The 26606-nt window shown below is 39.8% G+C and overlaps 1 protein-coding gene and 1 pseudogene across 1 annotated transcript in view; one reads left to right on the forward strand and one right to left on the reverse strand.

Moving 5' to 3' along the window:
• The window catches only part of LOC125840104 (uncharacterized), a 49122-nt pseudogene extending 22624 nt beyond the window's left edge, over positions 1–26498 (forward strand).
• LOC125840269 (uncharacterized protein At2g23090-like) overlaps positions 1–26606 on the reverse strand; it is a 376400-nt gene that overhangs the window by 112250 nt on the left and 237544 nt on the right. The gene's annotated exons all lie outside the window — the stretch shown is intronic.

A 26606-nucleotide genomic window follows, 5' to 3' on the forward strand; every position in this document is an offset into this window, starting at 1 on the left:
CTATGTTACAAGCCAATAAAGTCCTATAGTGATCTTAGATCTAGTTTGGAGAGGTCCAAGCAGTGAAAATAGGGCAAGCAACTTATGGCAGTAAGCACTAACTGAATTTGAATTAACTTATTGAGCGTGAGTGTTGAATGAATCTTTGTACCATGAATGAAAGTAAATTTTTATGCGAAATGAGGATTTCAGTTGAAGTAAGGGCACTAGTTACATTGTTGGAAAGTTGGTACCTGGCTGACAGTAAGAAGGTGTCTGTGTTGTGTCAGTAGGTTGGTCTTGTCATGATGTGATCCGCATGAGTGGCTTATCGAGTCTATGAGAAGGAATGTGCACCGAAACAATGAGGAGGTAGAGAGTCATGTGATTGCTTGAGTTAAAATGCTTGCTTCTATACAAGTGTCGTTTAGAGTCCTAGCTGGCGTCGCTTCGAGGACAAACAACGAATTTAATGAGAGGTGTTGATATACCGTGAGTTTACGGTATTTCTAATACATTTCACTTACAAGTTGTGTGTGTCTAGGGCTTTTTATATTGGTTTTTATGTGTTTTATCATGTTTTGCAGGAAAGGTGTTTCAGGCGCGAAGTTTAGAGACAGCTGAAGGAAATGCAGAAAAAGGCATCCACGGAGGTCATCTACGGACCGTAGGTCCATTCACGGTCCGTAGGTGATGACCGTAGATCAGCAGGAAGTGTTGAGGACAAATCAGGGAAATCTGACCAAGTGTGGAACCACGGTGCCCATTGACGGTCCGTAGATTGATCTACGGACCGTACTGTTGATCCGTAGTGAGACTGCGAGGGTTCCAGTACCTGATTTTTGAAAGATCTAAGTATGGAGCTACGGGGATTGACGGACCGTAGGTCGATCTACGGTCCGTACTGTTGGTCCGTCGTTTGCTTCAGAGAATGATTTTTGGAAGATGAAATATTTTCTAAGTCCCGAGTGACGGAAGGGACTTACGGACCGTAGATATCGACGGTCCGTAAGTCAGTCTCGTGGATCGAAGACGCGTACCTGAACAAAACTTTCCTTAATTTGTTTCCTTTTTTATTTAGGATTTGTTTTCTATAAATAGGACATGTAAACCTCGTTTTTGGGGGTTAGACACTATTATTCTATTTTTGCTTTGTAACTTTGGAGATTAATTTGCAACCCTAGCAATTATTGATTTCCCAAGTTGTTTTGAAGATTTTGGCTTTGCAATTCAAGTTAATTTTCTGGGTTATTATTTTCTCTTTACGTAAGTTCATGATTTCTTCATCTACAATTATGAATTTGTGTTCTTGCTATATGAGTAACTAAATCCACAACTAGGGTTGTGGGAACCATGATCGATTAACAAAGTATGAATAGTAAATAAGCAATTCTTGACTAGTATTTTGCATGCATTGATAATTCTTTCGTTTAGAAGTCTTTTTAACGGTGGCCAACGTTAGAACTCGCCTTGTTACTACTTGCCGGACCAAGGAGGTAATTAACAAGAAAAGAATTATCAACATAGATTTAGTGTGATACTATCTAATAGGCTAGTGTCGATTGGTGCGAAGTAATAACTAAGCCAAACATCGATTATGATGTCTAATATGAGGTAAAGGTAAGGGTTAGTAAATTATACACACGTAGCCGGACCAAGGTGCGGGTGAAATTCTCTAGATGCCGGACCAAGGATTTAGAGATACCTAACTTATCACTTTGCATGTAACACACTAGAAAAGGATTGCTATTACTAGGATTACTGCGTTATGAGATTATGGGGAACACGTGTACCCTAGTTATTTCTCTTATCTTGATAACAACCAAAGTTGAGTTTAATTATTGATTACTTAAGTTTTACTATTTGTTTCACACAAGCACAACCCCCTTTTTATTACCTGTTTCTGGAAATAATTTGACTAATTGAATATAATTGTTGGTTAAAAGTAAAGTCTAAACCATTTTCCTCGTGGGATCGATCCCAACCTACAAGTTGGGTTCTTTACTTGATAACGATCGCTTATGCTTCTGAAAGGAGGTGTAATTTGAGCGTATCAAATTTTGGCGCCGCTGCCGGGGAATTTTGGCTTTTAGATTTAGTTTTAACTACAATATTGAACGTTAGTCAAATATTTCCTAATTTTATTTTATTTTTTTCTTTGTTTTTGTCTCTCTCAGGTTCCGACTCTAGTGTATGCCAAGTACACGGAGCCAAGGCGAACCACTTACTCCGTACGATCCAGAGTTGAACAGAACTTTGCGAAGAATGAACAATCAAGGACTTCCAGTTCATCCTATCGGAGGAAATCTAGATGAAGCAGTTGAGTTACAGCAGCCAAGAGTAGTTGGTGGGGAAAACCGGGGTCTAGCTGAAAATCAATTGGGAGATGCAGTGAGAGTGCAAGGCCCACAACCCATGACAACTATCGGGGCAATCGTCGACATAGCAGATTCCGATGGACCCATCGTCCTACCTCCTCTACCTCCAGGGCACACATTTGTGGTGACTAGTAGTTTGATGCAGATGCTTACAGCAAGAGGCTTATTTTCAGGATCGCCATCGGAGGATCCACATGCTCACTTAGCCAAGCTCAGGGTGGTTTGCAAAAGTTGTGTAGGCAGACCAGACTTGGATATGAACGTCATTGGGTTACGAGTGTTCCCTCTGTCACTGACAGGCGATGCTGCAGTATGGTTCACTGAGCTTCCTTATAACTCAATTTTCACATGGGACCAACTAGCAGAGGTATTTAAAGCAAAGTACTATCCAGTATCTAAGAAGCTCAATCACAAAGATCGGGTCAACAATTTTGTGGCATTACCTGGAGAGTCTGTGAGTAGCTCGTGGGACAGATTCACTGCTTTCGTAAGAAGTGTCCCAAATCACCGTATTGATGATGAGTCACTGAAGGAATATTTCTATCGAGGACAGGATGATAACAATAAAGCAGTACTTGACACTATTGCTGGAGGTTCATATGGTGATTGTACATACGCACAGATTGCTGAAAAATTGGAGAGGATCTCTCGCAACAATAAAGCGTGGAGCACTAGAGGTCAGATACTGGGAGAAACACATTTGCTTTCATAATGCTACTGTTAACTCTGCAGATGATATTCGTGAGGAGATGGCTCAGATGAGGACAGAGTTGGGGTTGGTATTGAAGCATGTGAGTGGAGGAGCAGAAAAGGTAAATGCTGTAAATTACTTAACTAGAACTCCACCACCAGTTGAGGAGTGTTACTATGAAGAGGACACTTATGCGGTGAATGATCAGACGGGGGGTTTCCGACCAAACGCCCAAGGATCCAACACGGAAAATTGGCGCCAAGGTCAAGGGAACCAAGGTCGGAACTATGGAAATTACAACCGAGAGGGTCACTATGTCCGAGATGGGAACTTCAATCGCGACAACAACTACAACAGGAACAACTATGGCAACAGAAACGATCGGGTTGGACCCTATGTTCCCCCTCAAAATCGGGAATCTGGTGCTAGGGAAGTTGGAGGTAATATGACGCGTATTGAAGATATGCTGCAGAAGATGATGAGAAGGTTTGATCACTGATGAGAATGTGAAGGAGATGAGAAACGACTTATCTGGTATTGGTCAAAAGGTTGATGCCCATGCAGTGTCAATAAAGCATCTAGAGCAGCAGATGACGCAGTTGTCTACTACAGTGAACCCGCGTCAACCTGGCACTCTTCCGAGCAATACCATCCAGAATCCAAAGAATGATGGACATTGTATGGCAATTACCACTCGAGGAGGTAAAACAAACCATAGATCCACCTATGCCGTCTATGGTGGAAGTTGAGAACAGAAAAGAAGATGATGTGGTGAAAGTTAGAGAGGAGTCAGAGGTTGTGACAGAACAAGAAGTGGAGATACCTCAGAAAGTGGTTCCCATACCTAGACCTCCACCACCTTTTCCTCAAAGGTTAGTGAAGAAGACTGAAGATGGGAAATATCGCAGGTTTAATCACTATGTTGAAGCAGCTTTCTATCAATGTCCCTCTGATAGAAGCCTTGGAGCAAATGCCTGGATATGCAAAATTCATGAAAGATATGGTGACAAAGAAAAGGTCTGTGAGTTTGAAGATGATGATAGATTGCAGCATTGTAGTGCTATTGCTACAAGATCTCTGGTGCAGAAGAAGGAAGACCCTGGTGCTTTCACGATCCCATGTACTATAGGGTTATTACACTTTGCTAAGGCATTGTGTGATCTTGGTGCGAGCATCAACCTCATGCCTTTATCTATTTACAAGAAGTTGGGTCTAGGGGATCCAAAGCCCACTGCAATGCGGTTACTGATGGCTGATCGGACTGTGAAGAGGCCCATAGGTGTGCTCCATGATGTGCTAGTGAAAGTAGAGTCTTTCATCTTTCCGGCGGATTTTGTAATCCTTGACTGTGAGGTTGATTTTGAGGTTCCCATCATCCTTGGGAGACCATTTTCTTGCCACAGGGCGTTGCGTTGGTTGATATGGAAAAGGGACAGATGAAGTTCAGATTGAACAATGAAGAAGCAACCTTTCAATATCTGTAGATCCATGAAGCAGAATGGTGAGCTACAAACAGTATCTGCTATAACTTACAGAGTGGAGAGTGGGTCAGAGGTGCAAATTGAAGAGCGATCAGGTGTTGAGGCACTAGCAGCAGTCATGATGAATTTTGGTAGTGATGGTATTGATGAGTATGATGAGTTGGTAGCCGCACTTGATAAGTTTGAATACCGGTCCAAACCAAAGAAGTATGAGCTAGACATGAAGAATCGCGAGTCCCCACCCACAAGACCATCTATTGTGGAGGCACCGAAATTAGAGCTCAAAGTTCTACCATCACACTTGAGGTATGTATATTTAGGCGAAGAGAATACTTTGCCGGTCATCATTGCAGCAGATTTAAATGCAAGGCAAGTTGAGTGTTTGGTGACTGTATTAAAGAAGTTCAAGCGAGCGATTGGGTGGACTATTGCAGATATTATTGGGATCCCCCCGGTATCTGTTCTCACAAAATCCAACTCATACCAGATCATAAGCCCAGTGTTGAGCACCAGAGAAGATTAAATCCGCCTATGCAAGAGGTAGTCAAAAAGGAGATCATCAAGTGGCTGGATGCGGGAGTTATTTATCCCATCTCAGATAGTAATTGGGTATGTCCTGTGCAGTGTGTACCAAAGAAAGGTGGTATGACTGTGGTTCCAAATGAACGAAATGAACTTGTTCCAATGCGGCCTGTCACGGGATGGAGAGTTTGCATGGACTATCGGAAGCTAAATGCGTGGACAGAAAAAGATCACTTTCCTATGCCATTCATGGACCAGATGTTAGATAGGCTTGCAGGAAAGGGTTGGTATTGCTTTCTTGATGGATATTCGGGCTACAATCAAATCTCTATAGCTCCGGAAGACCAAGAGAAGACCACCTTCACTTGCCCATATGGGACTTTTGCTTTCAAGCGGATGCCATTCGGATTGTGCAATGCTCCAGCGACCTTCCAGAGATGTATGATGTCGATATTTTCTGATATGGTGGAGGACACTATTGAGGTGTTCATGGATGATTTTTCAGTTGTAGGTGATTCATTTGATCACTGTCTAAAACATTTGGCCGAGGTGCTCAAAAGATGTGAAGACTGCAACTTAGTGCTGAATGGGAGAAATGTCATTTCATGGTAAAGGAAGGTATAGTGTTGGGTCATCGAATTTCAGAGAAAGGTATTGAGGTTGATAGAGCTAAAGTCGAGGTAATAGAAAAGCTTCCACCACCTATCTCTGTAAAAGGTGTTAGAAGTTTTCTTGGGCATGCAGGTTTTTATAGAAGATTCATCAAAGATTTCTCCAAAATTGCACATCCCTTGTGCAAACTGCTCGAGAAGGAGAATAAGTTCTGCTTTGATGATGCTTGTCTTAGAGCATTTGGAGAATTGAAGGAAAAGTTGGTTACAACACCTATCATTATTTCACCAGATTGGGAACAACCGTTTGAGGTAATGTGTGATGCGAGTGGAGTGGCGCTTGGTGTAGTATTGGGTCAAAGGCGTGAGAAAATTCTTCATCCTATTTACTATGCTAGCAAAGCTCTGAATGTGGCCCAGAAGAATTATACAGTGACCGAACAAGAACTTCTTGCAGTGGTTTTTGCATTCAAAAAATTTCGTTCCTACTTGCTTGGTACTAAGGTCATCGTGCATACTGACCATTCTGCATTGAGGTATTTGATGGCGAAAAAAGATGCAAAACCACGATTGATCAGATGGGTATTGTTGCTGCAAGAGTTTGATTTTGTGGTAAAAGATAGAAAGGGAACCGAAAATCAAGTTGCCGACCACTTGTCCAGATTAGAGGAAGAGGCCATGCTAAAGCTTGGAGATAGGGCTGAAATTAATGATGCGTTTCCAGATGAACAGGTATTGGCCGCTTCTAATGATTTGATTCCTTGGTTCGCAGACTTTGCTAATTATTTGGCAAGCGACATTGTGCCACCCGATTTGTCTTTTCACCAAAGAAAGAAATTTATGCATGATGTGAAGAAATTCTTTTGGGATGAACCTTATTTGTATCGTAGTTGTGCTGATGGGATTATTCGTCGCTGTGTGCCTGAGGTTGAAATGCTAAGTGTACTTGAAGCATGCCATTCATCACCCGTTGGTGGCATCATAGTGGTATTCGGACTGCACATAAGATTTTGCAGTGTGGGTACTATTGGCCTACCATCCACCAAGATGCTCATGATTTCGCCAAGTCTTGTGATCGGTGCCAAAGAGATGGAGGGATTTCAAAGAGGCAAGAGCTCCCTATGAATCCCATATTGGTGATCGAATTGTTTGATGTATGGGGCATTGATTTCATGGGCCCATTTGTGAGTTCATATGGGATGAAGTATATTCTGGTCGCGGTTGATTATGTATCGAAGTGGGTGGAAGCAGTAGCACTTCCCAACAACGAAGGTAAAAGTGTCACCGCATTCTTGAAAAAGAATATCTTCTCCAGATTTGGTACACCCAGGGCTGTTATTAGCGATGGAGTCTCTCACTTTTGTAACAAGTTGTTTAAAACACTACTTGAGAAATATGGTGTCCGTCATAATGTAGCCACTCCTTATCATCCACAGACTAGCGGTCAAGTTGAGGTGTCCAACAGAGAAATAAAGCAGATATTGGCGAAGACTGTGAACGCAAATCGAACTGATTGGTCAAGAAAGCTTGATGATGCTCTATGGGCATATCGCACTGCATACAAGACCCCCATAGGTATGTCGCCTTACCAACTTGTATATGGGAAGTCTTGTCATTTACCAGTAGAGTTAGAGCACAAAGCTATGTGGGCAATGAAGAAGTTAAATCTGGACTGGGGCACTGCATCTAATCAAAGGTTGAACGACCTGAACGTGCTTGATGAGTTTCGCCTAAAAGCTTATGAGAGTTCGGCCTTATACAAAGAGAAGATGAAGAAGTATCATGATCAAAGAATTGAAAAGCGAGAATTTGTGGTTGGTGATCGTGTGCTGCTATTCAACTCCAGGTTGCGCTTGTTTCCAGGCAAGCTCAAGTCCAAGTGGACTGGGCCATTTTTGCTCACAAAAGTGCTCTCACATAGAGCGGTTGAGCTTGAAAATAAGGATGGAAAAAGGTTCTTGGTGAACGGGCAAAGGATAAAGATCTATTTGGGAAATGCTGAAACTGTGCAAGAAGTGATTGAGGCCTGCAATCTTGATGAAGTCTGAATAATCAAGATACCTGCGTCGTGCCGCGACGTTAAATCAAGCGCTGCTTGGGAGGCAACCCAAGATGTAAAATCTAGCCAATAATAGGGTTCTGTTTTACATTATGTAGTTTAGCTTTCTTTGATTACTTACGTTTTTATATCAAAGTAGGTAGGGGTTTCAGTATTTTAGTTCTTAGTGTTGGCTAGAAGTAATATAGGGTCCGTGTCCAGAAAATGTAAAAAAATAGCCTATTGGTTGCTTCATGTGCAGGTACACCACACAAGAAATCTGCAGAAAAAGGTCTGGTGCAGAGGTCTACGGACCCCATCGACGGTCCGTCGATTGATCCACGGACCGTCAATGGTATCCGTAGATCCCAGGTAAGTCCCTAACATTGTCCTAATATAATTGTGATCTGCGGTCCTGATCTACGGACCGTAGATCGACTCACGGACCGTAGACGGGGTTTCGTGAGTCCACACCCTAGAGTTGAATGACCCGACCCGGACCCCCATTACTTAAAACCCCCATTGTTTTAAATCATTTCCCTTCCCCCCATTTCTCCCACAACCGTTTCTCCCACTAATTCAACTCCCCAAATCACTCCATAACCACCACATAAGATCCTCCGCTCCATAAATTCCCACAACCCTTTTCATACCATAATCAACCCACTCCATAATCTGATAACAAGGGTCCGGTGTTTGGTCAGTGACAAAAAGGTGACTCTTTGGTCTTGCTAAATCATAGTACCATCACGCAATCACCCCACTCCTTGTGCTTATAAGGTAATAGACTTTCTCTTCACGTTGAATTTCAATTCATAGATTGAATATAGAGGGTCGGGAGTGGGTCTTGACCTTGGGTAATTGTTAGATGATATTGCATGATAAACTTGAGTAGTACAATGCCCTTGAAATGATAGATAGTGATTGTATAGCATTAATTGTGATATGAGTTTATGTGATCGTAAATAGTATATGCTAGTTTCGACTTAGGGTTCCACATCTACTCTAAATTGTTGGGCATAATAATCGGTAGGAATCTTAAGAATGACGACCTAGTATATTTCAAATTGTGTATATGCTTGATTAGGTTGTGTTAATGTTGAAACCAAATGCCACAAATATCTGATACCTGGCACTGATTGCTTCCACGATACCCCGGCTACGGACCGTAGATCCATCTACGGACCGTAGATCCATCTACGGACCGTAGATGGGGTCCGTCATTAGATGCACCTGAAATTTACACAAAGTGTAAACCACGGATGTGGATTACGGTCCGTAGATCCATCTACGGACCGTTCTGCACTTCCGTGGTTTTCATCTGCGACCTATATTTCAGACACCCTGATCCACGGAATAGATCCACGGACCGTAGATCAGTCTACGGACCGTAGGTCTCCTCCGTGGATGACTTCTGTAGCATCTGTCATTTTTTTTGTAGACTTAGTTTGGTTCGTTACCAACTCTGAATAAGTTCTTTTGCTGCATACGTTTCGTTTTGGCACTAATGATGTTCCTACAGGTACCATGGCACCCAAGAAGATGGTCACCTACTCGAAACGGGGCAAGTCCAAATCGGTTGCCCCTAGTTTCCGGTTGATTGATGAGGACACCGAGAACGACGAGGACCCTACATACGTGCCCCTCAACCCACGGGCTTCTCGCGCTGCACCCAGAAGCATCCCCCGGAAGGTGCTCCCCGACGTAGTCACTGTCTCCCAGTCTGATGAGGAGCACACACTGATCGGGTCACTAACTGGGGCTGCTTCCAGTTCGGAGGGACCTATGTCCGGATCCGCGTCTGCTTCTGGTTCTGCTTCAGGCTCCCAGTCTGCCCACTCTTCACAATCAGAGTCTATCCATGCTACAGGATCCAACGCCAAATCATCCACAGGGTCTGGGCAGGATGACCAGGCAGCCTCGTCTGATGAGGCAACTAGCTCAGAGGCCATTCCTGCACCAAGGAATGATGAACCCGCCCCGATAGCAGGGGAGCTGAATAGGTGGTGTGTAGAGGGTCAATGGCAAATCTATCGGGATGCAAATATGGTAAATGAAAAACAAAAGATGGCCCGATTAATTCAAGAGGAGCGCAGAGTCCTCACGGGGAGCTTGCATACTGTTCCAGATATTCACCGACTTTTCAAACTTCACAAGTGTGACTGGATGGCTCGAGACCCAGGGACGTATAGCGAGGAGATTGTCCGGGAGTTCTATGCTTCCTATGCAGCCACTCTCCGCGGGTCCATTTCCAAGCGGTCAAAGCCGTTAGCTCAGGCTCCGCTCACTTCCACCATGGTTCGAGGGTCTCCGGTGGACATATCACCTGCCACCATTAGCCGTTTTCTCTATGGTCCTACCACGGGCCACGCCTGGTCGCCTAACACTTCAGAATTTGATTACCGCTGGAACATCGTGCGGAGTGGTGCCTTCCAGAGGAATGCTGACCAGCGAGAGGCTGTGATACTATGGCTGGCCCGGTACATTGCTGCAGATGGCGAGCGCGCGGAATGGGTCGCTGCTCCACGGTTGGGCATCCGGAAGGCCACACTGAACTTCGTTGCAAAATTCTTCTGGCTGTTGGTACGCAACAGAGTGTCGCCCACAAAAGCTGACAATCAGGTCACTTGGGACAGAGCGGTGATGGTTGCTGCATTGGTTGCGGGAGTGGAGATCGACTTTGCCCGAATGTTACTAGCAGAGATCCACGAGAGAGCTTTCAGGACCTCTACCACTTACCCTTTCCCCTGTCTGATATTTCACTTATGCAGGGACTCTGGAGTGCCGATCTGGCATTGTGACAGGCTAGTCCACCCTACAGGGGCATTGGACATCGGCCTTATTCGGGATGACGCGAATGTGGCAGCACCTTGCAGAGAGCCCCAGATTGAAGTACCCCCCTTGAGCTCCGACCTTGCAGACACTGTGGGGCAGGCACAGGGAGGTGACCCCATTATCCCAGACCACACCGACACTGTCCCAGGCTCCTCGTCTCAGGCAGCTAGTGTTGCTCCTAGTTCTTCCCGATCCACACCACCGTTAAGAGCGACGGTTGTCCCGATGGCCAGAGTACAAAAGTTAGAGGCGCAGATGGCCACACTGTTGCATCACATCCAGCCTTGGATGCAAAAGTCAATTGCCGAGTCCGAGGCTAGATTGGAGCGTAGAATGGAGGGGATGATGGACCGTAAGGTCCTGGCGGTAAATAAGCGGCTTGACGCCTTTGAGTTGCGAGTTCTCGAGCGAGCAGTTCCGGCCACAGACTTATCTGCTTTGCAGGCTGACATAGCCAGCCTCCGGACTGATGTTGATGCCATTCTTGCTGCGCCTTCAGTTGAGACTCAAGCTGCCCCTACTGCGCTGGCTGATGATACAGTGCTAGATGCTCTATTCAGTGGCATCACCGAGGAGGGGCCTGCACCGACATATGCAAAGGGGAAGCGGCACCGTTCTCATCGCACGGAGGAAGAGAAAGCTCAGAAAAGACAGCGTCGACAGGAGAAGGAGGCTAGGAGGGCATCGATTGCAGATGAGGAGTTGCGCCAGCAGAGGGTGCGTGAGAGAGCTGCAGGGGCATCGAGCTCTGCCCAAGTTACAGAGGTTCAGCCTATTTTGAGGGGCGTTGTGCGCACCTCGGATGGTGCGAAACAGTTGATAGCGAGCACTACTGAGAGTGCTAGGATTGTTGAGGAGGGCTCTGCTGAGGGTGCTCCCGCTGATGTTCCAGAGGGCTCCGGGAAACCGGACCCCCCTGTTTGTTGATGATTCGCCGGCGCTTTGCGCCACAGGTTTGCTTCACTCAAATCCATTCACTTTTACTGTCTATGTATGCATTGTGGACAATTGCATCTATTTTGTTGGGGGTGGGGTAAATGGATCGTGAGTGATAGGGTGAAGTCTGAGTAACCCAACTCATGAATCCTCTCTTGGGGTTTTCTTGCCTGTGTTCTTTTCCCCCAAGTGACTGTTTAATTTTCTGTTGAACCGGCATGTCTTAGGATTGTGTGGAAGCATGATACAGAATGAAGCATGATGGCTTAGAAAAATGATACCCGTCAGATTCTGGGTTGTATACTAGAAGTAGGCCACGATTAGTTGACTGTGTTGGCTCTGAATATGACATAGTAACAATCAACTTGATTGCATGATTAAACCTGAGACTTGAACTGGGTAATCTGACAATCTGATAATGAAACTATGTGCCAAGAGTGGGTGAGAATCGTTGACTATTCAAACAGTTTTGTGCAAAACTAGAACTTGCCCGGTTAGTCCTGCTAAGACAATTCAATCTAGAGGATAGGAAGTGATCATAGGCCGTTGTTCTGAAAAATCCACAAATTGCCTAGAAGGATTCAACCAAATGAAATAACTGTTCCCTTTGATCCAACTTTAAGCCTAAAAATAAACTATTTCTTTCTAAAACCCCGAACTCACTTTCCCATAATCTACTATGTTGGCCCCGGTCCCTCCTTGGACATGTGCACTTTGACTTAGGCCAAAAGCCTAAGTTGAGGGTGGCTAATGTAAAAAGTAAATGCAATCTTGGCCCTGACCTGACATCGGGTATTGTGAACCTCGACTAACGGAAAATTCATAAGTTGAGGGTGGCTATGAAAGAGGAAACGGAAAGAAAATGGGTATTTAAAAAAAAAAAGAAAAAAAAAAAAGAAAAGGGGATGTGACTTGTTAAAAGCGGAAGGAACAATAAGCTACAAAGTCTAAAGTCACATCCGTGGTTGAAGAAATTCAAGGGAAAGAAGGTAAAGCAATAATATGACAAAAATAGGGCAAAAAGAGGTTAAAAGCCTAGTGTGATGACAAGGAGGGCAGAAAGTCACTAAACAGTACCCAAATGTACCACACCTAACCCTGAGCCTATGTTACAAGCCAATAAAGTCCTATAGTGATCTTAGAATCTAGTTTGGAGAGTCCAAGCAGTGAAAATAAGGGCAAGCTTATGGCAGTAAGCACTAACTGAATTTGAAATTACTTCTGAGCGTGAGTGTTGAATGAATCTTTGTACCATGAATGAAAGTAAATTTTTATGCGAAATGAGGATTTCAGTTGAAGTAAGGGCACTAGTTACATTGTTGGAAAGTTGGTACCTGGCTGACAGTAAGAAGGTGTCTGTTGTGTGTCAGTAGGTTGGTCTTTGTCATGATGTGATCCGCATGAGTTGGCTTATCGAGTCTATGAGAAGGAATGTGCACCCGAACAATGAGGAGGTAGAGAGTCATGTGATTGCTTGAGTTAGAAATGCTTGCTTCTATACAAGTGTCGTTTAGAGTCCTAGTGCGTCGCTTGAGGACAAACAACGAATTTAAGTTGAGGGTGTTGATATACCGTGAGTTTACGGTATTTCTAATACATTTCACTTACAAGTTGTGTGTGTCTAGGGCCTTTTTATATTGGTTTTTATGTGTTTTATCATGTTTTGCAGGAAAGGTGTTCAGGCGCGAAAGTTTAGAGACAGCTGAAGAAAATGCAGAAAAGGGCATCCACGGAGGTCATCTACGGACCGTAGATCCATTCACGGTCCGTAGGTGAGGACCGTAGATCAGCAGGAAAGTGTTGAGGACAAATCAGGGAAATCTGACCAAGTGTGGAACCACGGTGCCCATTGACGGTCCGTAGATTGATCTACGGACCGTACTGTTGATCCATAGATTGAGACTGCGAGGGTTCCAGTACCTGATTTTTGAAAATGCTAAGTATGGAGCTACGGAAGGTATTGACGGACCGTAGGTCGATCTACGGTCCGTACTGTTGGTTCGTCGTTTGCTTCAGAGAAGATGATTTTTTGGAAGATGAAATATTTTCTAAGTCCCGAGTGACGGAAGTGACTTACGGACCGTAGATCGATCGACGGTCCGTAAGTCAGTCTCGTGGATCGAAGACGCGTACCTGAACAAAACTTTCCTTAATTTGTTTCCCTTTTTATTTAGGATTTGTTTTCTATAAATAGGACATGTAAACCTCGTTTTTGAGGGTTAGACACTATTATTCTATTTTTGCTTTGTAACTTTGGAGATTAATTTGCAACCCTAGCAATTATTGATTTCTAAAGTTTGTTTTGAAGATTTTGGCTTTGCAATTCAAGTAAATCTTCTGGGTTTATTATTTTCTTTAAGTAAGTTCATGATTTCTTCATCTACAATTATGAATTGTTGTGTTCTTGCTAGTATGGGTAACTAAATCCACAACTAGGGTTGTGGGAACCATGATCGATTAACAAAGTATGAATAGTAAATAAGCAATTCTTGAATAGTGTTTTGCATGTATTGATAATTCTTTCGTTTAGAAGTCTTTTTAACGAGTGCACGCGTTAGAACTCGCCTTGTTACTACTTGCCGGACCAAGGAGGTAATTAACAAGAAAAGAATTATCAACATAGATTTAGTGTGATACTATCTAATAGGCTAGTGTCGATTGGTGCGAAGTAATAACTAAGCCAAACATCGATTATGATGTCTAATATGAGGTAAAGGTAAGGGTTAGTAAATTATACACACGTAGCCGGACCAAGGTGCGGGATGAAATTCTCTAGATGCCGGACCAAGGATTTAGAGATACCTAACTTATCACTTTGCATGTAACATACTAGAAAAGGATTGCTATTACTAGGATTACTGCGTTATGAGATTATGGGGAACACGTATACCCTAGTTATTTCTCTTATCTTGATAACAACCAAAGTTGAGTTTAATTATTGATTACTTACTAAGTTTTTACTATTTGTTTCACACAAGCACAAACCCCCTTTTATTACCTGTTTCTGGAAATAATTTGACTAATTGAATATAATTGTTGGTTAAAAGTAAAGTCTAAACCATTTTCCTCGTGGGATCGACCTCAACCTACAAGTTGGGTTCTTTACTTGATAACGATCGCTTATGCTTCTGAAAGGAAGTGTAATTTGAGCGTGTCAAATTTTTCTCACGCCTTTGACCCAATACTACACCAAGCGCCACTCCACTCGCATCACACATTACCTCAAACGGTTGTTCCCAATCTGGTGAAATAATGATATGTGCTGTAACCAACTTTTCCTTCAATTCTCCAAATGCTCTAAGACAAGCATCATCAAAGCAGAACTTATTCTCCTTCTCGAGCAGTTTTCCTTCACACAAACAATTGATCACATTGCCTTTTATTATCCCTTTCTCATTATTAGAATTAATCAATGTGAACAAGTCAACCCATCACCAAGCCTCATTACCCTAAACACATATTAGAAGGAAATACATGAATTCCATACACTTAACAAGGGTTTAGAAATTCACTTGCCTCAAATAGTCGAACAATCACTCTGGGACTTGAGTCTCCCTCTTTCATTGGGCTCCAAATCAATACAATCTATCCAAACAAATTACCACAATAAGATTTTGAAATTAACAACACCCACATTACTATGTGTTTAGCCTTAAACCAACAATTCACCCAAATTCATAATCAAGTTTCTAAGTTTCAAACCTAGGGTTAAGCTTCAACTTCTCCAATATAATAAGTCTAATGATATTCATATAATTCTGTAACCCAATATTTAATTATCTATCTCAATATATTAAATAGTTAATTCATAATAAAATAAGAACTACCAACTACACAATCTGACTGGCTACGAAAATCTTGCACGACGGAGACCATATGAGGCAAAAGCATGAAATTCCTAAACTTATCTATTCATACCAGAATCACATTATGACATTAGAACAATCCTATCAACCTTACCGTCAATTCAATTCCCATCACTAACTGACAACCATTTTTATCTCCATTTTATTTTAAAAAAAAACAATCTCCAACAATATCATCCTCACGCTAATATCACCTGACAACATATCTATATATGATTTATATATACACAATTTACCAAGAATCTTGAATGAAAATTACCTGATCCACTCAGTTTTCGCACTTTTTCTTGTTTTTTTGCCGCACGCCCAATTCAGTTTTTTTTTGAGATAAATTATTAACCGCACTAACATTTATTCATCTTTTTAATACATGGCCAAGTGGTAAGTGAAATGACCCAAAAAGTTCTTAAAAATGTGCTTCGGAAGTTACCGGAAACTTGTTTAGCTATATATAAAAAAAAAAAATCCATTTCGTTTTTCGAAAATCCAACTTCATATTCTTGTTTAGGGGGTCAAATTGAGTGGGAAATGGGTCTAACCCAAATTTTAGAGCAACCGTATCAAAATCCGAAATTTCTAATTGAAGCCTTTTTCGAGGGTCTACTTTGGAGGGTCATATCTCCTAGCACACAAGTTATTGGGTGGCCAATAACATATCCATGGAAATCCCTTTGAGTTAGCTACCTAACGCACTTCGTTTCACCTCATTCGGAGTTCGGACGAATAAGTTATGCCCATTTTCGTAAAATATGTCCGGCAGGAAAGGCAATTTCCAGTGAGCGTTTTTACTGTTCACCCGCCTCATTTTTTTTTCTAAGTGTTGGACCATTTTTCCAAAGGGCATATGTTATTTCCTATATACCATTAGTTCAATTCTCATCTCTAAAACATTTCTCAAAACACCTCTACCATACTTAGACACATTTTCTCTCAAGTTCTCTCAAGAACCCTAATCCAAAACCTTCCTCAAGATTGAAGAGACTCTTGCTCCAAGTTCCAAGCTTCCATTGAAGACACTCTCAAGACCTTCATAAAAACTCAAGGTATGTGGTGTTGAACTCATGGGTCCTTCCACCCATAGTGCCTAGACTCTATTCTACTCACTAATTCATGGTTTAAGTTAAGATTCATAAATTAGTCTTGTTCTTTGTAATAATTTCCTGCACATTGAATTTTAAACATGAAAAGTGATTGTTTTGAGCATGTTGTGACTCTAGAACTTGAACCTAAATTTGGAATGGATGTGGAGATTTTCATGTGGTATTGTGGGTGTTAAAAAGGTGTTGTTGTAGGTTGTTCACTAGTTTGGCTGCATAATTACTACCCTATTTTCCATGCTCTTTGATTCCATTACATGCCTTCAAGGTGTTTGACAAAATGTCCAACTATGGAGAATTGATGAATCGATGCTTTAAAGCTTGAGTTATGAGATGTATGGAAATCCAGAGATGTGTTGATGACAAACTAAGTTTGTGTATATGTTCATTCCATACGTGAGGTTGCATTAGAGCCTAATGGGAATTTCCTATATAAAGTGTTGCATGACCATGTCCGGTCCGGGGGAAAAGAACCGGACAACCATGTGAGAGGTTTGTATCTCACCACCTAGGATGCTTGGGGTGTGACCAACATCAACCATGTGAGAGGTTTATATCTCACCACCTAGGATGCTTGGGGTGTGACCAACATCAACCATGTGAGGGGTTTATACCTTGCCACCAGGGTGTCCGGGTGTGAACGGCATCCCCCATCCTAAGTTGGGGTTATAGATTGGTTGGATCATGCATACACATATGATAATCTACTATTAGTATAGATTTACTTAAACATGTTTTGACTTCACTTTGATCATGCATCCTCATATTGTTATTCATAATGCCTATGAAACTATTTCTTGTATTTCGATTGTGTCCTTGTCTATTGTTGTGTTGCACCCCGCATACTTAGTACATTCCAAGTACTAACGCATATTTTGCCTACATGATGTCACCATGTAGGGACCGGAGCTACTCTTGATCCTTCTCTCCATTCACGTGGCTAGTACGGTGCTTATCCGAGTTGTTGGTGAGTCCTCAATGATTCGAGGGGTATGTTATGTTTCCTACTCCTATGTTTTGAGACTTTAGCTTGCAATTGTATTTTGACTATGAGGGGAGCCGGTAGTATGTCATGGCCCCGTCCTATCTATGTATGTAGAGGTGTGTGTTGGACAAGTATTTTGTAAATGAGCTTGACTCTTGTTCTATGATGTCATTTTGAAATGGTTTGCCCTTAGTCCCTATTTCCCGTTAATTAATGTTGAATGTACTTCCGCGACTGATGAAGTGTGATGACAAGTTTGAGAGGCTTGTTTGGGGTTCCTTTGGGTTCCTCATTCGTCATGTCACGTCTAGGCCCTAGGCTTGGGTCGTGACAGTAAGGGTATTAATTAAATTATCGACTTGGCCCATTATTTACCAATTGTAAATAATTAATTATTGGATTACTATCCGTTACTTAAATAATCGTAGTTATAGAATATTTTAAAATTCTCAAACTAACTTTACCGACTGATTATAAATGACTCGGGGAAACTATCCAGAGGGGTAAAATGGTAATTTTATAAAAATTTCTAAAAATGACCTTCCGGGTCATTACATTATCCACCACTAAAAAGCATGTTCGTCCTCGAACATAAAGAAGAAGAACTAAGAATAATTGATGTTACCAAAAACCTGAGGCATAATTTCAAGAGTCAATGTGAATCTCTCAAAGTGAGCTCCTCCTTAAGACCATTTCATCAAGATCAACTACTAAGAACTGAACTTTCGAATCAAAATTTGACAAAATTTAATCAGGAGTGATTACCAAGCCACAAACTAACCCATGAACTCAATCTGAACTGAAACCCTCTAGTCCATAACACAATCACTAAGACAAATCTTTTCTCACATAACCACGATAAAATTCAGAATCAATACTGGCTTCAACCAAGAAATGAACTTAAACCAACCGCCACACACTCATAATAAACAAACCATTACAGATTTTATCAAGACTTCCTTTTCATAACACAATCTTTTCACGAGCTTAAGTTAAAAAAATCAGATCTTTAGACATCGTGTACTCATCAAAGGAGAATCAAACTTATCTAACCCAAAGAAGAACAAGATCAAGTAAGCACCCAACGAGCGGTACACTCTAGGATGCAGAACCTTTAACAACACTGTCGGATAACTGCAACTATTCACAAAAGCTCTTCTATACGTTCTCATAAGCAAGATCATATGTGTAGAATTACTAGTATACTTCAACTATCCCAAACAACATCAAATCTTCCATAACTGAAATGAACAAGTCTAAACAAGGATGCCACCCTACCAAGAGGACAATAGCAGGATCGGTACACCCGATCCATCACTAGGAATTCACCCATAGATATGAAAAGACGTGTGGGTATAGGTAGCAAATCACACTCCAAACCATATCCAAAACGAAGTAGATGATCATATAAGAATATACAGAACCAAAGTCGAATAACACTAGATACTTCTTCCATAGTGCCCATATCAAACATTTTCATTTATATGACTCTATCTGTTTAATTTTCTAGTTATCCACAATCACCAATCTAGTCCCGATTATAATTGCTCACCTACTTATTTAATCGAACCACATGTGCTCTTCACAGTACTTCACTAGGGTCAACACTCTTAATACTAACAGAACATCATAGCCACACCATCCATTTACCTTACTCTCAAATCGTCACTAGTATTAAAGTCTTCTTAGCAAACACATTATCGCCTCCAATATTTTCGAACTATGACTCCCCCTTTTTCCATTGAAGCATTTCATGACAAATACAGGTCACACCCAAGACTGATAGCACTAATTCCAAATCTAAAGTACTTTACCATCGAGATACAACAATTGAATCACACTTAATGTCAACTCCACGTAATTTTTCACATACCAAGTTTCAACTACCATTCAAACCATCATACATCTCATGCCAAAAATTAGAGAAATTCTTAGTCACTCTAATAATTCGGTATACTATAAGCTCATAACCTCTACTCACTATCAAATGCCTATGTATCACATCATAACTGTTTGTATCGTCCCATCAATAAAGTAGTTTCAATCCCCTCGAATCCTCATTAATCATATAAAATTGTAGGTCCACACCATTGATCATCAATAAGTTACCTATCATAATTTGAACAATCTAGCTTAGCATAACCACATGAAATCTTCCACACATCATTGCTTGTCAACCAAACAAAACTCAATCTTTAGAAAAGTTGATGATAATTTCTAGTAAGCCTGTACTGAACTAGTTCACATCTCACAGTCATATCTAAACTCATAGGCAAAAATTAATAAATCTTTCAACTACAAACCAAGGGTTTATACAAGAGGTCTTATTCCTTCACTTTTCTTAAATCTTTCCCATGACATAATATTCTAAATATCTTGAACTCTTCAATACACCAGACTCTTGTTCCTTTTGTTGTCTCACTCACCAATCTTATTTTTTGACCAACAACCCTTGACATTTTTACATTATCCTCTAAATAAAAACGTTAAATGAAATCCTTCCTTAGGTTCATTGAAAAACCCAAAATAACACACTTTATGACTCAAATCATGTACAAGTCCTTCCAAATGTTCAATATTCAATGTGATCGATCATTTCTTACCTTACCAATCCATACCTTGACAAAACACACTACCACAAACCTAAACTCACAATGAAAACCTTAAATTTTGAATCCAAATGTGTAACCCAATCCCTTTATCTATCAACATTAACTCATACCTTGAAGATTCTTATGAATTCACGTATCTTAGCTTATCATTGATCGCCTCTCTATCGACCTTATCATATCTTTTCATAAAAATTCAATCGTACTCATTACCAAACTCAAAACCACAAAAAAAAAAACTTATAATCACACTCAAGTTGAACATCTATACACTCTTTCCTCAAGTTTTATCCAATTGTTTTTAACCAATCTGATTAACCCATGACATTATTACCGTGATCAGAGCAAAACGGATGGAACCACGTGTCTCTGAACCGATTCTCAACCCCTCTAAAGATACATCATTGGCCATTACAATTAGAGTAAATATCATTGCTCTCTCCTCTTATAACTTTATGCAACAACGTTACTCACCAAATAGTAGCAAACCACAACCTTAGGTACTCATACTCTTTCTTACAATACAAAAAAAATCGTTTAACCAACAGTCCTTATTATATAGTTGCAACTCAATCACAGTCCATCACGAACTCTTATTACCATCATCCTTAGTTAGCTCCTGTCATCACCACGAAGTCAACCTTTTCATCAATATGACACCTTAAACCCAGTTATACCTATCAAATTCAAAGGACTAACCCACTTTTATATGCACTTTTTACTAAAATTTCCAATTACCTTCACACAAGTATACTCTTTGAGACTATCTTTACTCATAAGCTTGTCATCCTAATGTCGATCCACTTCCAAGGAGCTTACGGTGAAATCAACACTCATCTAAAATCCTCAAGATACATTTCACAACCTAAACACATCAATAGCATACCAAAGATCCACCACTAAAAGCTTTCTTATAAATAATGCTTAACCCAAGCGTCCGTAGTAACGAACTAGTTAGTTTCTCAAATATGAATGCAACATCAAATCTTATTATATGAGCATGTGATACAATTGATAACTCATTAAGTTGTTAGTATTCACATTTACAATCGACATATCCGTTTCCATATACCACTAGCAGCACATCGTGAAAGTCTGTTAAATCCACCACTAGAATACAACATACCCCTCGAGAAGATTGTACTCAAATAGCTTACATATTTCTGCCCATAAAGTAACTACAATACACTATTAAATTCATTCGGTCTCTCATCCAAAGTGATTCATTCGCAGATCGGGTCAATAGTAGGAGTAGCACACTCTATAATTCTTACCAAGTAAGGATTGATACCATTATAGTAGTCGTATCATGACCTTCTTTGATATACACTCAATATATGAAGTCATAGTAAAGGTTCTGACCTCAACTAATGCAACATCAGTTTTCATTAATTGCTAAGCAACCCATACATGTTATCACAACTTTACTAATTATAGTTTCCAAAGTTACAAAGTTCATTATCTTGCCATTCTTTTAATCATTCCACTTTCAATTGACAAACCACTCCAGATATTGCTTATACCACACAAGTACTGATCCCACTACTAGATGACTAGCCAAAATAAACATAAAAATATAAGACGCTCATGAAGTCCCTTAAACCATTGTTCAACCTAATCATCCAAATATCCTGAAAATGCTTCATCAAGTCATCACCTAACTCAATTTTTTTCAAATCATTGAACATTCCAAATCTCACAAAACATATTTCCCATAGGTTAAGTGAGAGAAAATAGAATGGAGTGATAAAAATTAGAACGGACAAATGATGCACGATAGAGATTCAAGAAGTGAAGATATTTCCTAAAAGTCACCATAGCCTCTCGAAGATAAGTACAGACGTCTCCGTACCGATCCTCGAGACTCTATTTAGACTCGACTTTTATACACGTGAGACCTATGAACCTGGGGCTCTGATACCATTTTGTCACGATCCAAAATGGACGTGATGGCACTCGTCTTAACCCACCAAGACAAGTCAGCCTAAAACTCAACCATTGCGGAAATTTTTATAATAAACTCAAATATACCCCCAAAATCTGGTTGTCACGTGTATAAGCCTCTAAAGTATTACAATTGAATTAAAAGAAAAATACAAGTCTCATATGACATTGTTTCTAGAGTAGAACAAGATCATAAACATGAGTAAGAAGGATCGCTGAGAAGACAAACAACTACCTCACAAATCTCCCAGAAGCCTTGAAAAAGAAGAGAATAACAAGTACCACAAAAATCCAGGCTCGTAACCTACAAATATTTGTAGAAGCAAGGGGTGAGTACCAAACCACACGATACTCAGAAAGTAAACCTCTAAACACGAGCTAAGGGGATAGAATACAAGTACTTCTTACACCCCAACCGAACCTTCACAACTACAATCTGTAAAAAACCAACCCAACCTAACAGTTCACAATTTACAAGCACATATCTCAACAACAACATTCTAACAATCATATATTCTCAACAACAAGTTCATCAATTACCACCTCCACAACTATAACCTGCTTAGTACCAGCCCAACATAACAGTTCACAGTTTACAAAGCACATAGCTCAACACAACACTAACAATTTCATATCCTCAACAACAACAATAGTTTCATATCCTCAACAACAACACTCTAACAATTGCATATCTTCAACAACAAGCTCAATATTCATCAGTCACAAGTTCCATAGAAAGTCACTCACAAGATCAGCAACACACAAGATCAAGTTCACCAATAATAAAGAAGTGCAATGTCAAGTATAGTGATGCATGTCTGACCTAATGATACACACCCGCTGTCTCTCAGTCCAGGACCCATGGGGGACATATCTGTCCATGCATCCATCGCGGCGCGCGATACGACCCTCGATAATAGTAACCATCGCGGCGCGCGATACGTCTCTCGAAATATAGTATCTGTCGCGGCGCGCGACACATCCCTCGAAATATAGTATCCATCGCGGCGCGCGATACGTCCCTCGAAATGGTACATTCTCTTTATTTTCTCATTCTTTCTCAATGCACATAACACTTGTCACAACCATGTCTCAGAACAATGCAAATGACATGTTCACACAAATAATGAAGACATGACCATTTTCATAACATTGCACAATTCACAACAACCCAATCAAAATACAACATCAACAATGATTCAACAAGACTTTCAAACAATTCTCAACACATCTCACAAACAATTGATCACATTGCCTTTTATTATCCCTTTCTCATCATTAGAATTAATCAATGTGAACAAGTCAACCCATCACCAAGCATCATTACCCTAAACACATATTAGAAGGAAATACATGAATTCCATACACTTAACAAGGGTTTAGAAATTCACTTGCCTCAAATAGTCGAACAATCACTCTGGGACTTGAGTCTCCCTCTTTCATTGGGCTCCAAATCAATACAATCTATCCAAACAAATTACCACAATAAGATTTTGAAATTAACAACACCCACATTACTATGTGTTTAGCCTTAAACCAACAATTCACCCAAATTCATAATCAAGTTTCTAAGTTTCAAACCTAGGGTTAAGCTTCAACTTCTCCAATATCATAAGTCTAATGATATTCATATAATTCTGTAACCCAATATTTAATTACCTATCTCAATATATTAAATAGTTAATTCATAATAAAATAAGAACTACCAACTACACAATCTGACTGGCTACGAAAATCTTGCACGGCGGAGACCATATGAGGCAAAAGTATGAAATTCCTAAACTTATCTATTCATACCAGAATCACATTATGACATTAGAACAATCCTATCAACCTTACCGTCAATTCAATTCCCATCACTAACTGACAACCATTTTTGTCCATTTTATTTTTTAAAAAAACAATCTCCAACAATATCATCCTCACGCTAATATCACCTGACGACATATCTATATATGATTTATATATATACAATTTACCAAGAATCTTGAATGAAAATTACCTGATCCACTCAGTTTTCGCACTTTTTCTTGTTTTTTCGCCGCACGCCCAAATCAGTTTTTTTTTGAGATAAGTTATTAACCGCACTAACATTTATTCATCTTTTTAATACATGGCCAAGTGGTTAGGGTATTAATTAAATTATCGACTTGACCCATTATTTACCAATTGTAAATAATTAATTATTGGATTACTATCCGTTACTTAAATAATCGTAGTTATCGAATATTTTAAAATTCTCAAACTAACTTTACCGACTGATTATAAATGACTCGGGGAAACTATCTAGAGGGGTAAAATGGTAATTTTATAAAAATTTCTAAAAATGACCTTCCGGGTCATTACAATAGGAAGCCTCAGTAATTAATTATTTGGTCTCTATCATGCCCATATTTAACTAGAAATAAGAATTTATTCTAAGGGGAAAAGAGAGCAGTATGTGTCTTTTTATATTCTAAGGAAAGGGAGAAGTATGTGTCTTTCTCTATTCTAAGGAAAGGGAGAAGCATGTGTCTTACTCTGTTCTAAGGAAAGGGAGAAGCATGTGTCTTTCTCTATTATAAGGAAATGGAGAAATGCATGTCATTTTCTATTCTAAGGAAAGACATGATGTTTCCTCTCCTCCTTGGACTATGAAGAAATCTCTATAAATAGAGATTCTTCTAATTGAAAGGGAATATGTTTATACGATATTTGTCCACCCAAATATTGAGAGAGTTCGAAAATGAACTTGGAATCACTGTAGAAGACCACAGAACTGGCGTCAAGCTTGTGGATTTGCCTGAAGGTTCTAGCTTGTCGACTAGATTGTGGATTCGCTTGAAGGTATTTATCTGCTCACACTTCAAGAGGTAAATCTTAAATTAAATTTCAGAAAGTTTACATGCTCTAGCATGATTGTATGTGTTCTAGCATAAAAGTTTTTGTTGTCTATTATTCATGTAAGCAGTGCATATAATTTTCCAACAAAATCTTGATAATTATCATAACTTGTGTAGGACTTCTAGCCTCTAGGCTCTCGCAACGCGTTTTGCTCCAAAATTGATTAAAAACTTTATATTTGATATCAAACCTTCTAATTATATCCGTCCAAATATTTTTTAATTATTAGATTCAACTTAAAGACTCTAATATTAATAAATTGATTTTTGAGATAAGTTCCATTTTTTAAAAATATAATATAACAAATTAATCATTAATCATCAATTATAAAAAAAACAACAAATCTAATAAACTCATATAAGAAGAGAAAGCCAAGAAATTCCTGTAAAAGCTTTAGCAATCAGCTAACTTAAATGGTCAAATGGGCTGACTAGCTTGGACCCAACCCAAACCATTTTAATTCTCAACTGTGGGTGATGGGCCTGTCTTCTCGTCAAATTGACACCTATAGAAGGTGCATGAGAAGTATCCTAAAAGTAATTTAAACTTACAATTTCTAATAATTTAACAAGTTGCTGAAATATGATATTTTTTCATTTTTAAAAAAAAATCTTTGATTCATTTTTTCAATTTTGAGTTTACACTATCCTTTTATTTTTGCGGTATAGCTCACATACATGTTTTAACTATATATTAAAAAGTTTTTACTGATTAACATGTGTGACGCCACGAGATGCTACATGACGCATAACTGCATGTGATGCATAAGATGCACAAAATGCACACGTGTGACACACAAGATTCACGTATAACATATGCAAAAGCTAATTTAATTATATATATTTGAAATCTTTTTTACAATTTTATTTTAGATCACTAATTTTATTCGATCTCTCCAATTAGAGTGAGTGATTTGATTAGAACTTGGAGTAAGTGGAGACAATTAACTTACCCATGCTAGCAGTCGTACGTCCCAATACCACCTCAAAAACTTCTATTTCCGATATATGTTTTTGTCCATTTCTCCTCGAATGAGAACGATAAATGTTTGTTTACCTTTTTTTGATTTGGACATATTCATTGTAGCTTCCTTGTTTAATTATTTGTATATATATATATATATATATATAGTATTTTGCAATGTTATTATTGTTATAGTTGCCAGAGTCATCTTGTGTTACTACTGCATCAGGAGGTTGTCTAATTAGTTGCACAATTTGTTCTCAGTTTAGTACTGCTTAAAAAACAAAGAAAGAAATTAACACATTATATTGCTCATTAAAAGACTCCACGGCATTATCTTAGAATATATGATATAATAACACGAGCTACGAGTACAAAAATGGTCAAATAGTTCTATACAAAGGTAGATATATTATTATAAAGAAGTGAAAAATGAGATTTGGACTTAGCTTCTTCATGTTGTAATATTCACTAATTAATGACCTCGACCATGACGGCTTGGACCAGAATATGCTTCATTTCTAAAGATTGGAACATCATCTGATTTGACGTAGCGTGTCGTCGAAACTGGTCTTATAGCCTCCGCTGCTATGCTACAAAAAATGAGGATAATGGTGATGTTCAATAATGTAAAGATGGAGATAATGCTGTTGAACCGGCTCTTTGCTTCTAACATTTGAAAAATATTACAAAGTTTAAACTGAATCCAAATCGTTCTTTTAAGTTTATGTATTATTGGTGGTTCAAAATAATGCATATTGGCATTTTGTAAAATGTATATATAATAG

This window comes from Solanum verrucosum, unplaced genomic scaffold (assembly GCF_900185275.1).
Source record: "Solanum verrucosum unplaced genomic scaffold, falcon-dt-bn FXZP01000180.1, whole genome shotgun sequence".
Taxonomy (NCBI): Eukaryota; Viridiplantae; Streptophyta; class Magnoliopsida; order Solanales; family Solanaceae; genus Solanum; species Solanum verrucosum.